The 12,950-nt window shown below is 32.8% G+C and overlaps 1 protein-coding gene across 8 annotated transcripts in view; it reads right to left on the bottom strand.

Annotated features, from left to right (window-relative positions):
• Positions 1 to 1,268: 1,268 nt before the first annotated feature.
• The window catches only part of CPSF6 (cleavage and polyadenylation specific factor 6), a 31,568-nt gene continuing 19,886 nt past the window's right edge, over positions 1,269 to 12,950 (bottom strand). For 4 of the 8 annotated variants that reach the window (XM_023643981.2, XM_023643983.2, XM_023643984.2 and 1 more), the window contains one exon: positions 1,269 to 6,077. The gene's annotated coding sequence lies outside the window, so the exon portion shown is untranslated. Of the gene's footprint in view, positions 12,915 to 12,950 lie in introns of all 8 variants that reach the window. The other 4 variants (XM_070271906.1, XM_070271905.1, XM_023643982.2 and 1 more) reach the window with 4 other exon arrangements.

The following is a 12,950-nucleotide window of genomic DNA, read 5'->3' as shown; positions in this document are numbered from 1 at the left end:
ATAAGCTGAATGTAGATTTTTGAAAGGTAAAGAATGTATATCTCCCTATCTGGCACTGACAATAGCAGTTGATTGGAACTCACATAAGATGAAAAACCAAGAACGCTCTTAGTAAAATATACAAGGGACAAAGACTTAGGACAAGACAGCATTGGAAACCATTTCTAATTAACATTTCTTGTTTCATGGTAATGGTTAAGAAGTAAATCTAGAAGACTGGGCAAATTGTGTCTATAAATCCTTTATTAAAAAGCGCCCCCCGGCCCCCGCCCCGGGGCTGGCCCCGTGGCCGAATGGTTAAGTTCGGTGCTGCGCTGCAGGCGGCCCAGTGTTTCGTTGGTTCGAATCCTGGGCACGGACATGGCACTGCTCATCAAACCATGTTGAGGCGGCGTCCCACATGCCACAACTAGAAGGACCCACAACGAAGAACATACAACTATGTACTGGGGGGCTTTGAGGAAAAAAATTTAAAAATCTTTAAAAAAAAAAAAAAAAGCCCTCCCCTTCACTAAGTCAGGCCTTGACCAACTCCTATGGAGCTCTGTGTGGCATCTGGTTAAAAGATGTTCCTTAACAGTCTTTTCTTTCAACTACTTTCTGCAAGAAGTCTCCATTAACTCAATGCAAGTGAGGATTGGTGAATGCAATCTTCTTTAAAATGTAAACATACAACAAAGAGTGAGAGGGAAACTAACAAAACCTGAACCACAATTTTAATGGCGGCAGGGAAAGAAATCCCAGTAATGGTAACTTATTGTTTCTCATATGGTTATTTCAGCTGTTTAGATTGTTACCTTCAACATACTTTAAGGCACAGGTGAGAAATCTGGGGCCTGATAAAATACCTGGCACACAAATCCTTAATGAAGTCAAACTTGTTAAAGTACTCTATATTGTTTCCAAGCTAGCTGATGAGATGTTTTTTGCTGCAATCAAGAGACATTTTTACTTGATTAAAGTCTAGTAAAGTTAAGAATTCCTTAAAACTAGACAAATGTTTCCTGAATCTTAGATTTAAGCATAAAACAGCCCAGAAAACTTTCAGGTTTTTAAGTTCTAATTTTAGCCAGATATTGTCGGGTTTAAAAACCATCAAAACACCAATACAGAAGAAAATAACCACTATCTAGGAGGCTGGCTTAAAGATAAAATATGGGCAACAGTTCAATCTCTGGTATACCGCATACTGCCAAGAAATATGAATTATTCAAACCACGCACAATGGTCAACAAATTAAAATCAAACAAAAAGGACAAACTGCAAAGTATTATCAAAACTGTGTTTTATTTTCAATACAAGATAAATACCATGCTTGTTACTAGTGCAGTTTAAGGCCAACAATGGCCATATAGCAAACTGCTGAACAGTCACCTAAATGCTAAAGAAAGAAAAGACAGAAAGTAAACATTAAACACAAAACTGCAATTACAAACATTTTAATAAAATGGAATGCTTTTTAATAGAAGCTAATATGGAAGTCTAGTTCTCACGGACACCAAAAAGATGTCTGATCAAATATCACCTTACCTTTTGCACAGAAATCTTATTGTGAAGTCACCATAGAGTCAATAGCTAAAATTTTAAGACTTTCTTTGGCCTTCTGGTATTAGACAAATTATTTACAAACCGTGATTCAGTAATTCATGGATACTGGTAATATGATACAATTTTTTTTGTTAAGGGCTTTCCATTAAAAATTGTAAAACAACTTTGTAAGGCTGCACAAGGCTGTAAACTGCTTTGCTAATAGACCAGGGATGAAGAGGAGGAAGGAAGAGTAACAGACCTTTTCTTAAGGCTAAAGTCATCAATGTCATAGACGCATTCCTTGGAATACATTATGATTTACCCCAAAGGATCCTTTCCCATAAATACCACCTGAGTACTATAATTTTCAAAGTAAAAAAGTAAACATGAATTCACCATTGTATTTTAAAATAACTTAACTTACAGAATGCTGAGAAGTGTTATGCAGTAACAGTGCGACAAAAAGAACATCTTCAAAATGAAATGTTTCTACTAAACGCAGGGTCCGTCCAACTATGGAATGAATGTAAAACATTTACACCCATGGCGGAGTTTTAGGATACTCTCACAGGAATAATTCCCCATACTATTTACTATCCACGGATACCATTTCAAGATTTGTGTGACTTCAATTAAATTCTATCTAATATTTTTAAAGACTCTCATCACAATAGGTTAGTTAATACAGCAGGAAGTCTTTAAAACATGAAAATCTGTCTATACCTAACCTAGTGTTTATACATCCCATACAAAAACCACAGTCTAGCTGCATACTCAGAGTGAATGCCAACAACCTGAAATTTTAAAGAAACAGTGGTTAAGACAGACCTAAATCATCTGAACAGGACACAACTGCCTGAATATTCAAAAAACTCATATTGCTTCTTTCTCATGTCAAGAAAGAAGAGTTTAAGAACTTCCTCCCAGAAGCCTAGACATTTTAATACGTTTTCTAGTTCAACTTACAATGAAACTTTAATCCCGAATCTTTCGTTTTCTCTAAATCAAAAATCTCACATTACAAACACAAGGAATGCTATATGTAAGGCCACATCTTAATAAATTTATAATTTTTGGTTGAACATTAAAAAATTAGTCTAAGGCTTCTAAGAGTCAAGTTGCTAAAAAATAAATACACCAGTGTTTAAACTGAAAGTTAATGTAAAAAAAACCACACAAACAACAAAATACACACACTGTAAGAACAGAAAAATAGAATGCTTTGCTACAAAAATCCCACTTAATATATTTTAGCACAAAAATGTCTAATATGTACAATGGATAAGCGTGCACTGAAGTACATACAACTACAGGAAACATTTACAGGCAGCTATGGGATGCAAATGAACTTGAATAAAATTCAAAAGGTAGTTATCTGTAGAACAGCAAGACTCTCAATACTGTATTCTTAGTAAAGATTTAGAACATAAACTTCCTCAAAACAACAAGCTGAAGCTTAAAACAAAAATGGAGCCGTCTTACAAGATACAGAAAATGTAATTATCATTCAGGTGTCGAGAACACTAAACAGAAAGTCTTGTAGTAGCATCTCATTCATAAAACAGTATGTATTTAGGTGATTGGCACATTGAAATACATAAGGGAAAGAGAAAGTTTTTAATCCTTCCAACAATTTTCCCCTTTCACTATAAAATGTTATACAACATTCATTAAAACCTCCATGTTTAAGAACTGACCTTAAACTAGTAAAAAACAAAGTGATATTCTCCACAGGAGAATTAAATGAAAACAATACCTTAAGCTACAATCCATAAGTTATTTGTAAACTCCAAATTGTAGTTAACTGCTTAAGAATATTCTAGGTAAAGGGCCCATTAAATGGACTAAACTATGATCAACAGCCACTGCAACTTAGTCCAAATCTTGCTTTGCAAATTTGACAAAATAAACACTTCTAAATTTACACTGGAATATCCTTCCTGCAACAGATGTCTTTTAACTAAAAGCAGCATGTTCAACTCAAAGTGTTGCTGCAGAAGCAATACCATTCGGGTGCTGTCTCCCTCCTTCATAACTTTACCAGCTGAAAGGAATGTGGCCACACAGCACTAGTAAACGCTATGGTTTAAAATTAAACTCAAGTTTGTTTTCATACCCACTACAATTATCATTAAGAAGAAATGAAAAGGTTTCTGGGACTCTCTTTTTTTTGGTGTCTATGTAAAGATTTATCTCTTTGGATTGTTTTTAAACATTGAAAAAAAGAAAAAGTTTTCCAATAACATCAGCCCATAAACAACAGAAAGGATATGAAAAGTTAAACAAGGCTTGTAATTTTCACCTTTACTGCTATACATTCATGTGTTATCAGGTAGAGAAAGACTTTGTAAAAATTAATTGGTCAAACCAAACAGTTACCTTCTGACATTTAAAAATAATGGACTAGCAGCCAACAATTCTAGCACACTCACATTGTCTGCAACAAGTCACGGAATGAGATCAGCCAAGCAGGGAGAAGAATGACAGAGAATGAATAATTAAAGGTTCCACTGATAAAAAATGAAAAGGTAAACGAAGGATTTAATTAGTACAAAATTTCCAGTTCAAGCACAGTTAGATTTATATGATTCCATTTTAAAATTGTTCAGAGAAAATTTTATTCTCATGGACATTTACTTACCTTTTAAGCTTACTATTAACTAATTTCCCTTGTAATATATTTATGTCCACACTTCTTTGCATTAGGGCATTGCAATTAAAATATAAAAAAGCTAAGAAATGACAAAAACACCACCTATACACAAAACAAGAAAATTGATTTTGATACAACTCTCAAATGTTAAAAAGGCAACTGCATTTTCAACAAGATAGAACACTGAAATTTCTGAGAGCAAGCAGTTCTGATCAATATCAATGGTCCCATGCACAAATACTCCAATAACAATACATTGTAAAATAAAACTGGCAATTATATGAATAATTGGAAACAGCTGGTTTTGTAAGAACAAGCCTGACCATGGACAAGATGAACGTGCAGAGCTGCAGGGGCAATCTCCGGCAGGCTCTCACAGCTGCACATGACATAACATCTGGGGACCTAAACACTTTAAGCATTGCCCTAAAACTTGGCTATACTTTTTAAATACTAATGTGTATTATCAAAAGATCTCTCAAAGATAATCAGATATTAAAAACAAATTAATTTGCTTGAGGATTTTTAACTCAAATTTCTGAAGTAGTGATTGAGAATGACCTTCCCATAAAAATGCTTAATCAAGTGGACACTGCCTCTGCTAATTTTGCAGTTAAGAACACGTGAGCCAGGTGCTTTTAATGTGGGACTGTATGCAACGCAGGTTTGAAAGAAACTTTGATTAAGCAAATAACTATAGCATGAATCAATAGGTTGCATGAATATACAGAGAATTCCTTAAACTGGAGATAGGTACACCCAAACTCTCCCATTACACACACAGGAGGATACAACCCAATGTTAATAAACATGACTCCTTCAGAAATCAACAGTAACCGGAAAATAAAACTAAGGCTCTCTTTACTCACATTTGTCTGCTGCACGGCTGTATTTACACTGCCCATGGCTTCAAAAATAAACCATAAGCATTATCAATATAAAACAGCAAATAACTGCTGCATCAAATCAGAACTGTCAAAATATTTCTTCAATGCTAGCAGTTTACAATTAAGCATTTCAGTACATCTGTGTTGTAATTAAGCTGCGTTACTGTAGCAAATAACGTATGGGTTTTTTCTAAAATGTTAAAACCACAACATTTTTTTTGACCCCTAACACATTGACTGGATTGCTATGTCTGTGAAATTTCAGTTTTTACAAGTTTACATACCATTCAGCAAAATCACAAGCTAACTAGGTAAAAACAGCTAGAAAAGCAGAATATAGAAATATTAAGTATCCATGTAATCACCTACTCTAATATCAAAATCAAGGGCAAGAGACACTTAATTAATATGTTTAATTCACTGAACGCAAGATTAGATTGATGCATCTCCAAAACCGCTATTGCAATGCTTCTTTGAAGGACAGTATAAACGTCAGAGTAACAGTATCTTTAGATATTGCTGAACACAAGACTTTCCCTGAGGTGTAAACATCAAATAACTTGAACAGCTTTACACATCAGCCCCATTAAACAGTTTATTACAACACTACATCTATTATAATCAAATTGGTGCTGTTTACAGACATTATCATATGAACATTTTTAACAAGAACAAACTACTATAAAAACAAGCATTTACTTGACTTTTTTCCAATTGCTTGCACATTATAATGGCCAAATGTATATAACCAGTAATAAAGTTGCAAAAGCTATAACTTTTTAAATCACACAGGTTTCTTTCAAATAAAACAGTTAAGCAACATAAAAAATAAAAGTAGAGCTACTGGTTACCATTTATGCAGATTTGCTTTATTCAGATCTATTCCTGTTCATTTTATCCATGAATCCTTGTGGGTTCAGTTCAATCACAAGAAGCAAACTGCTGGACAAGCGCCATTTTCCCCCATGAAGACTGTTTTGTCTTGGATGGTGTTCCTCTTCCTTCAGCTGTAATGTGTCAAAATTTGTGATGTAGATTTTGCTATTCCCCATAATACACAGAAAAACGCTGGCTTAACTATACATACACAAGCCGTGCATCTACTTCACCGTTACGCATTCTAACACAAAGTAAGAATTAACTGAAACAGTAGCTGCCTTTGTGGTGGAGAAATGCTCCCAATTTATGTGATGATTAAAACAGACATTCTGCTTTCGTTCTTGATATTTTTGCCTTACATATTTAATGACTGAAACAGAAATGAAAATATAGCAGCTAGTGTTTCTGTGATGATGGAAACATTTATAAATCATTTTCTAAAGTATGTATACTACAAAAATAAACGAAAAAATGCTTTGATGATTTCAATGTAAATGTTTTCCATTCACCCACATATCAATTCTATATAATTAACAATTAAATGTGAACTGAATATAAAATGCAATAAATTATTTTACAAATTAGTTGTATTTATTTGACAGCATACAGGAACTTCTGCAAATGTTATAAATCAAATGGTACTCCATGTTACAAAATTTATAAATAAAATTTATAAATGTATAGTTCAGTACGCACATTTAAAGAAATATAATGACATCCACGTACAAATCTTTAGACATAATACAAATTTAAAACATTTACTTTCACTCTCTTCCACCTATATTGAAATATCTAATGTAGTATACAAACCAAAAGTAAGCTAAATAGGAATCTACAATGATAAATTTCATTGAAAACTCACATAAAGAAAAAAAGCAATAAATTTGATAAACTAAAATTTCAAGAATACAAAAATACGCACACTTCAGGTAGAGGTTCACAAAAGAAACATTCAATTAACTCAGATATAAGTAATTACTGAAAACCAGAGGGTTAAAATATAAATTCCAAGAGTTATTTCAGTAAGATGATGTAGTGAGAGGCAAAAGGGCATAATATTTAAGGATATTTTGTCAGAAAAGTAATTAAAAAATACTTTTTGCTCTATAATTAAGAGTAATTAATTAGTATGTCATAACTATAATTTTTATCTTTTATGACTTTTCCTCCCCAACTAGGCTGTAAGCATCGGTACACATAAGCATTCACATTGCCTGGCAGTAAAAACCTAAATTTTACAACTGCAAGAAGGAAAGCAGATGTTACAATCCTGAACTTTCTCTTTTAAATAGCTTCTTTTTGTCCTTATTTTTCAAAGAGATATTTAAGCTATTTCTAATGTTACCTTTTATTGTACCTTTATCTTATGCTGATGAAGCTTTTGGTGTAATTATTTCATGGGAAAAAATCTAGAAAGGCAGTTTTCATATGTTTTATTTTTATTATTTGCAATGCCCTTTGAAGAACTGATGTTAAAGTATTAAAGAAAGACAGATGAGGAAAATATCCTAATCTGAGGAAATGGATTACTGGGAAATTCATAATTCTTATTGCAAAAGAATGCCCTCTCTAGTTTTTTTGTTGTGTTTGGAGGGTTAAAAAAGAGACGTTAGGGGGAAAATTAAAGTCACAGTAAGCAAAAAAAAATACCCAACCCTTCCAAAAAAAACACAGCATACACTGCAACTTTCTATCATCTATCACTCCAGTGGAGAATGTTACTACTTTTTATGTAGAGCCCTGTTAGTGAAATGACAACACACATCTTTACCCAGGACGGGGGCACTCATATTTTGTTTGATTATACTTTATAGATAGGTCTTTACTACTAATAAATCTCTCATTTTCACCATACAGACGTAAGATCTGGGGACAGTCTGACAGTTTTAATTTCTGTTTCTAAACACTTTACATTTATCCATTTGGAAATACAAATTTTACAATCTCAAACGGAAGCAAATCTGAAGACAATATAACCCATTTCCAATAACCCAATTTCATATTATAGTCTCAAATTCCTAAGTAGACATCTACATAAACAAAGATATCAAAAAGAAGCTTAAAAGCGACAAATACATTCAATGCTCATGTTTTCAGAATACCATTTGGTCAAACCTGTTATTGTCAAAGCCACACAATTCCTTGCTTTAAGCTATCAGTTATAAAAGGAAGCTCTAGGTAAACAGTTGTTCAAAAACTAAGATGACAAATGGAATCGACAGCTCTTTCATGAAGTCTGTAAAGTGAGCACTAAGTATAATTCCAACACAGAGAAGCACCCGCATTTTGAGATAATATAAGATCAAGCCAATACTAACAACTCGAATTACGAGTGTTTCTGTTAGAAACTTATCTAAGTAAATTTGTTAGCATCAGTGTTTCTAAACTCACGGCAAAGTCATCTTTCAAGTAAAAGATTCAAACATTTATTTGATATGGCTCTTTTCTAAGGTTTTCACAATACAGTGAATTAAAAGGATTCTAACATAATTTTAGAGATGTACTATTCCTCAGTGAAATAAAATTCACTTTTATCTGAAAATTTCTCCTTAAGAGGAATGGAGATGGGTTGGGCAAAAGAAATATAAATATCTAAATATAAGTTAACTCTTTTTAAAAATCAAAATTCCTTCTTGCATTGACTAGAACATATCACACAAAATTCTGTTTATTGTAGATGTTTACAACAAATTCACCTACTACCAAAGCATTTCATATTTGCATCTTTCTACCTCTGGAGATAGTACTTACCTCATTTTAACTAAAGCCTCTTATTACACTACGAAACACATACATGATTGTTGCTCTAGAAAGTTCACTATTGTAGAAATAAATTTCACCACAGTCAAAGAAAAATTGTCCTCCAAATTTCACAGAACGGACACTTCAAAATAAGCTGTTTATGTGATTTAGAATTCACTGTGAGAGTTAAAACATGCTACCACAGAAAGTAAATTAGTAAATTCGGATAGCATATATGGCACCCTTATCCCTTTTTGGTTGTTAGGTTTTCTTTAAACAATGCTAACTAAATATTCATTCAAAATATTGTATTCAAAACAATCTAATTTACAAACTAAAACAATGGTAGTAAATTTCACACTGAGATGAAGGTGAGAGAGCAAAGTGACTCACACTTGGCACTGATTTTTTTTAACAGGGAACATTAATCTTTTGTAAACAAAACCATATTCTTAAACCACAGTGAGCAAAAAAAACACTACACATCCATTCAAGGATCACTTCCTACCTCTTACCCTGTCACTTCAATTAAGAGAGCTGTGCAGTCAGACAGATTCTTAGAGCGAAAGAAGTGCAAAACTAGCAGATCCAGGGAAAGTAGAGAAGTTAGGATATATGCGAAACACAAAGAAACACTGGGCCAGACAGTATTAGGCAGATGACCTAAGAGATGCAGAAATAATTTTTAAATCTCATTACCACCATATCATTCATCAGATAATTAAGAGAATTTAATTTTCACATAAGCCTCAAAGCAACACTAAGTCTTAAGGAGATAAAACATTTTAACATAGAAGAAAGAACTTTTCATTCTTTTGGCTTTTGTTTTTCCCAAATTAGTGAAAAGCTATAAACTGAACAAAGAATGCAAAGCACTCTAAATCTTGTGAATAAAAACGAAATCTAAGATGGTAATTATAGCAGAAGAATAACCATACAACAAAAGAAAGTGTAGAGTTCCTTAATCCATATCCCATACATGATACTTAAAAATCTTATCAAAGAAATGGATAATGATTTGAGAATATGTAAAACCTCATATACCAGGGAGAGGAAAAGCATAAAGAGTATTTTAAAAAATAATTTTGTTTCATTACTCTTCAAAACACAAGAAAAACTGAATTGTTCACAGAACTTTGCTAAGTAGGGTTGTTCCAAACAATAAGAGGAACACAACCTAAAAAAATAAAAACTATGAACGTAAAATTATTCTAGAAGTGTACAATCTTAAAACACTAAACAACTTCTGTTTTGCTCAGAGTGGTCTGAGAATAGAGGCAGAGATTACAGAATATGAAGCACAATGTATTTACATACTGAAAATTTACAATACTGATATTCCCATTAAAATGTTATCTATTTGAACTTAGATACTGAATGCTTTTAGAAAAACTAATACATTTTTTAAATGAGAGAATGCAATTAACATTACCAACAGTTCAAACACAAAAAAATTAAGATGGGACAGACATAAACACCTTGCCAACATCATTAAGTTTCCAGTTAAATTAAGAACTTGCCCTTTTAGCCATTCATCACCACTTTAATAATAGATTACATTACTGTTTAATGTACAGACTTACTGACATTCACTGACATTAGCTTCCAAGTTGCTCTTATTTCATTTCGCCCATTTAAGGTTTACACGAAAGGTCAAAAGGACTCATATTTAAAAACTTCTAAAATGGCCAACAGACCTTATTATGATGGTGATTAAATGTGCAGATAGTTTTCTGTTTAAAAAAGTTTTTAACTTGAATATATTTAGTCCCAGCCCCCACCTCTTTATTCATGTCTACATCCACAATAAATACTGTTCGGTATAGCAAAGGTACACAATATTCCAAGATAACAGAATTCTTTGCACTGGAAATGCTTACGTAAAATTTTGCTTGGATGAAGGTACATAACAATATTACAACTCAATTCTGATTAATGTACAAACAAAACATGGGAATTTGGGTATGGTACACATCAGTGATTAAGAGAAAATGTCAACAATAGTCTGCAAGTTAGAAATTCACAGTTAATGTCTGAATGTAATGAAACTCAAGCCATGATATAGTTAGGTGTACCCATTACTAGAAATGTAATGTTAGTCAATTCAAAGTATTTAAAAAAAACAATAGACTTCTCAAGAAGGAGTTTATGTGGTTGACTATGCTAGTTTAACTGAAACCAGTAGGAAAACTTATTAATTAACGTCGGGTATAAACTGGTTCAGAAGCCCCTTGATGGGCACATCCAACCCTGGAGATGACTGAAAATATATGCAAGTTTCGTTATCATGTCTTAGCTAACTAGAAGCTTGCTGATAATTGACAAAGTTGAAACAAAAACATAACTTGTAGGACCTGAATCTTACTATAAATGACATAGCTGATAGTGTTACACATTTCAAGTAGTAAGTTGGCCACAATTCACCTTAAACAACTGACGGTCATTGAGAATTTTTCCTAAGATGGGATCAGATCTATTCAACCCAAGGGGAAAAGAAGCTATATACTGAAAATTTAGTGTTTAGATTTACATAACACAACATTCAATTCTTACATCCAGAAGCAGCATCAATTTCAATAAGCTTAGTTTTAAAAGTGAAAGATGTTTTGCCTTAAAGAAATGCTTTGAGATTTATATTAAGTTCTGTAATACAATACACGTAGAAGTATTTTAAAATTAAAGTTTTGATAAATATTCAAGATGCATACTTAAATGCAAGGAAAATTATTAAAACTGGTCTTTTCACTTCAAAAAGCCCTTAAAACTCTAAGTAATGTAATAGCTTATTTGTGTACCATAAAAATAAGATTTACATGCTTATTTTCTAAATAGTATTCAAAAGGAATCTCATTTGATGAAATGTATCTATTATAGTTAAAGGAACTGCTATTCTGTCAGAGAATTACATACACTCAATAAAGTCTTTGATTTTGCCCACAACAATTTAAATGCTAACAATTACCATGACTGAATTTTCAATGTTTCCTGTGATTAATGAAGAATACTCGTGTCAAGAGCAGTTACCTAAAAGGGGTATGTTTTAGCCTAATTTAATTTGGACTGCCACCAATAGAGAAGAAAAAAATACCTGTTTACAGAATAACCTTTGTGCCACATGCACAAGCCTTACAGCGCCCTCCCCCAACCTTTCACATGAATAAATGCTGTTCACAAATATAAAAATAAAATTACATGTGGAAATGAAGTATAAACAGACAATCCCTCCCACTTCATGAAAAATGTACACAAGAAATAGTTTTAAAATACAGAAAAAAAAGGACACAATGATTATGGTTTATGAATGAAACAAAGAAAAATTATTTCAAGGTTATTCTAACCTGGAATGTATGATTTGATACAATTTAAAGTTCTTATATATGGACTACCCTGACCCATTTTAATTACGTTTTGTACCTTTTTTGCAAATTAAAGGATACTATTTCTCTTCTTTTTTTATTATTTTTTTTGGTGAAGAAGATTGTCCCTGAGCTGACATCTGTTGCCAATCTTCTGCCTTTTGGTTGAGGAAGATTGTCCCTGAGCTAACATCTGTGCCAACCTTCCCCTATTTTTTGCATGTGGGTCACCCCCACAGCATGGCTTGGCAGTGTGTAGATCCGCCCCTGGGATCTGAACCCACAAACCATGGGCTGCCGAAGCACAGTGCACAAACTTAACTACACCACAGGGCCAGCCCCTATTTCTCATCTTTTAAAAACAAAAACCAGATGCCAGGAAAAGTTTCTTTTCTAAAAAAATGTTGTTTTTTTTTTAAAGTAGAAAATCTCCTTCAATGCTGAGAAGCCATCCTCTTGTATTATAAACTATCACAGAGTTAGATTTTCTTTAGAAGTTTAGGGATAAATGAAGTTAGTTCAGGAGAGAAACTAAATTTAATTTTAGAAGTCCAAGCAGATTATATATAGATAAATATATGAATTAACTCCCCGTGTTTTATATTTTAAATCACATGCAAACTATATATGTGATTAAAAGAATTCCAATTTTTGGATTTCAGAAGTAGACAATGAGTCCTCTTGAATATTTTCTTGCTTTCTTAAGAATATTAACAATCTGAAACCTAAAAGTTGTAACTTAGTAATACAATTTCACGGATAAGAGGCCAAACTTTTTACCTGTCATTACTTACCTGTCATTTGGCTCAGATGTTTCCAGATTAAATTCGGAACAAGTAGCTGGACCATTTAAAATGTAGGTATATACTGTATAAACAACAGCCTTGGAGTCACAATTCCTGT

Source organism: Equus caballus, chromosome 6, assembly GCF_041296265.1.
Source record: "Equus caballus isolate H_3958 breed thoroughbred chromosome 6, TB-T2T, whole genome shotgun sequence".
Classification (NCBI taxonomy): Eukaryota; Metazoa; Chordata; class Mammalia; order Perissodactyla; family Equidae; genus Equus; species Equus caballus.
This window is presented reverse-complemented; position numbering and strand designations above follow the sequence as displayed.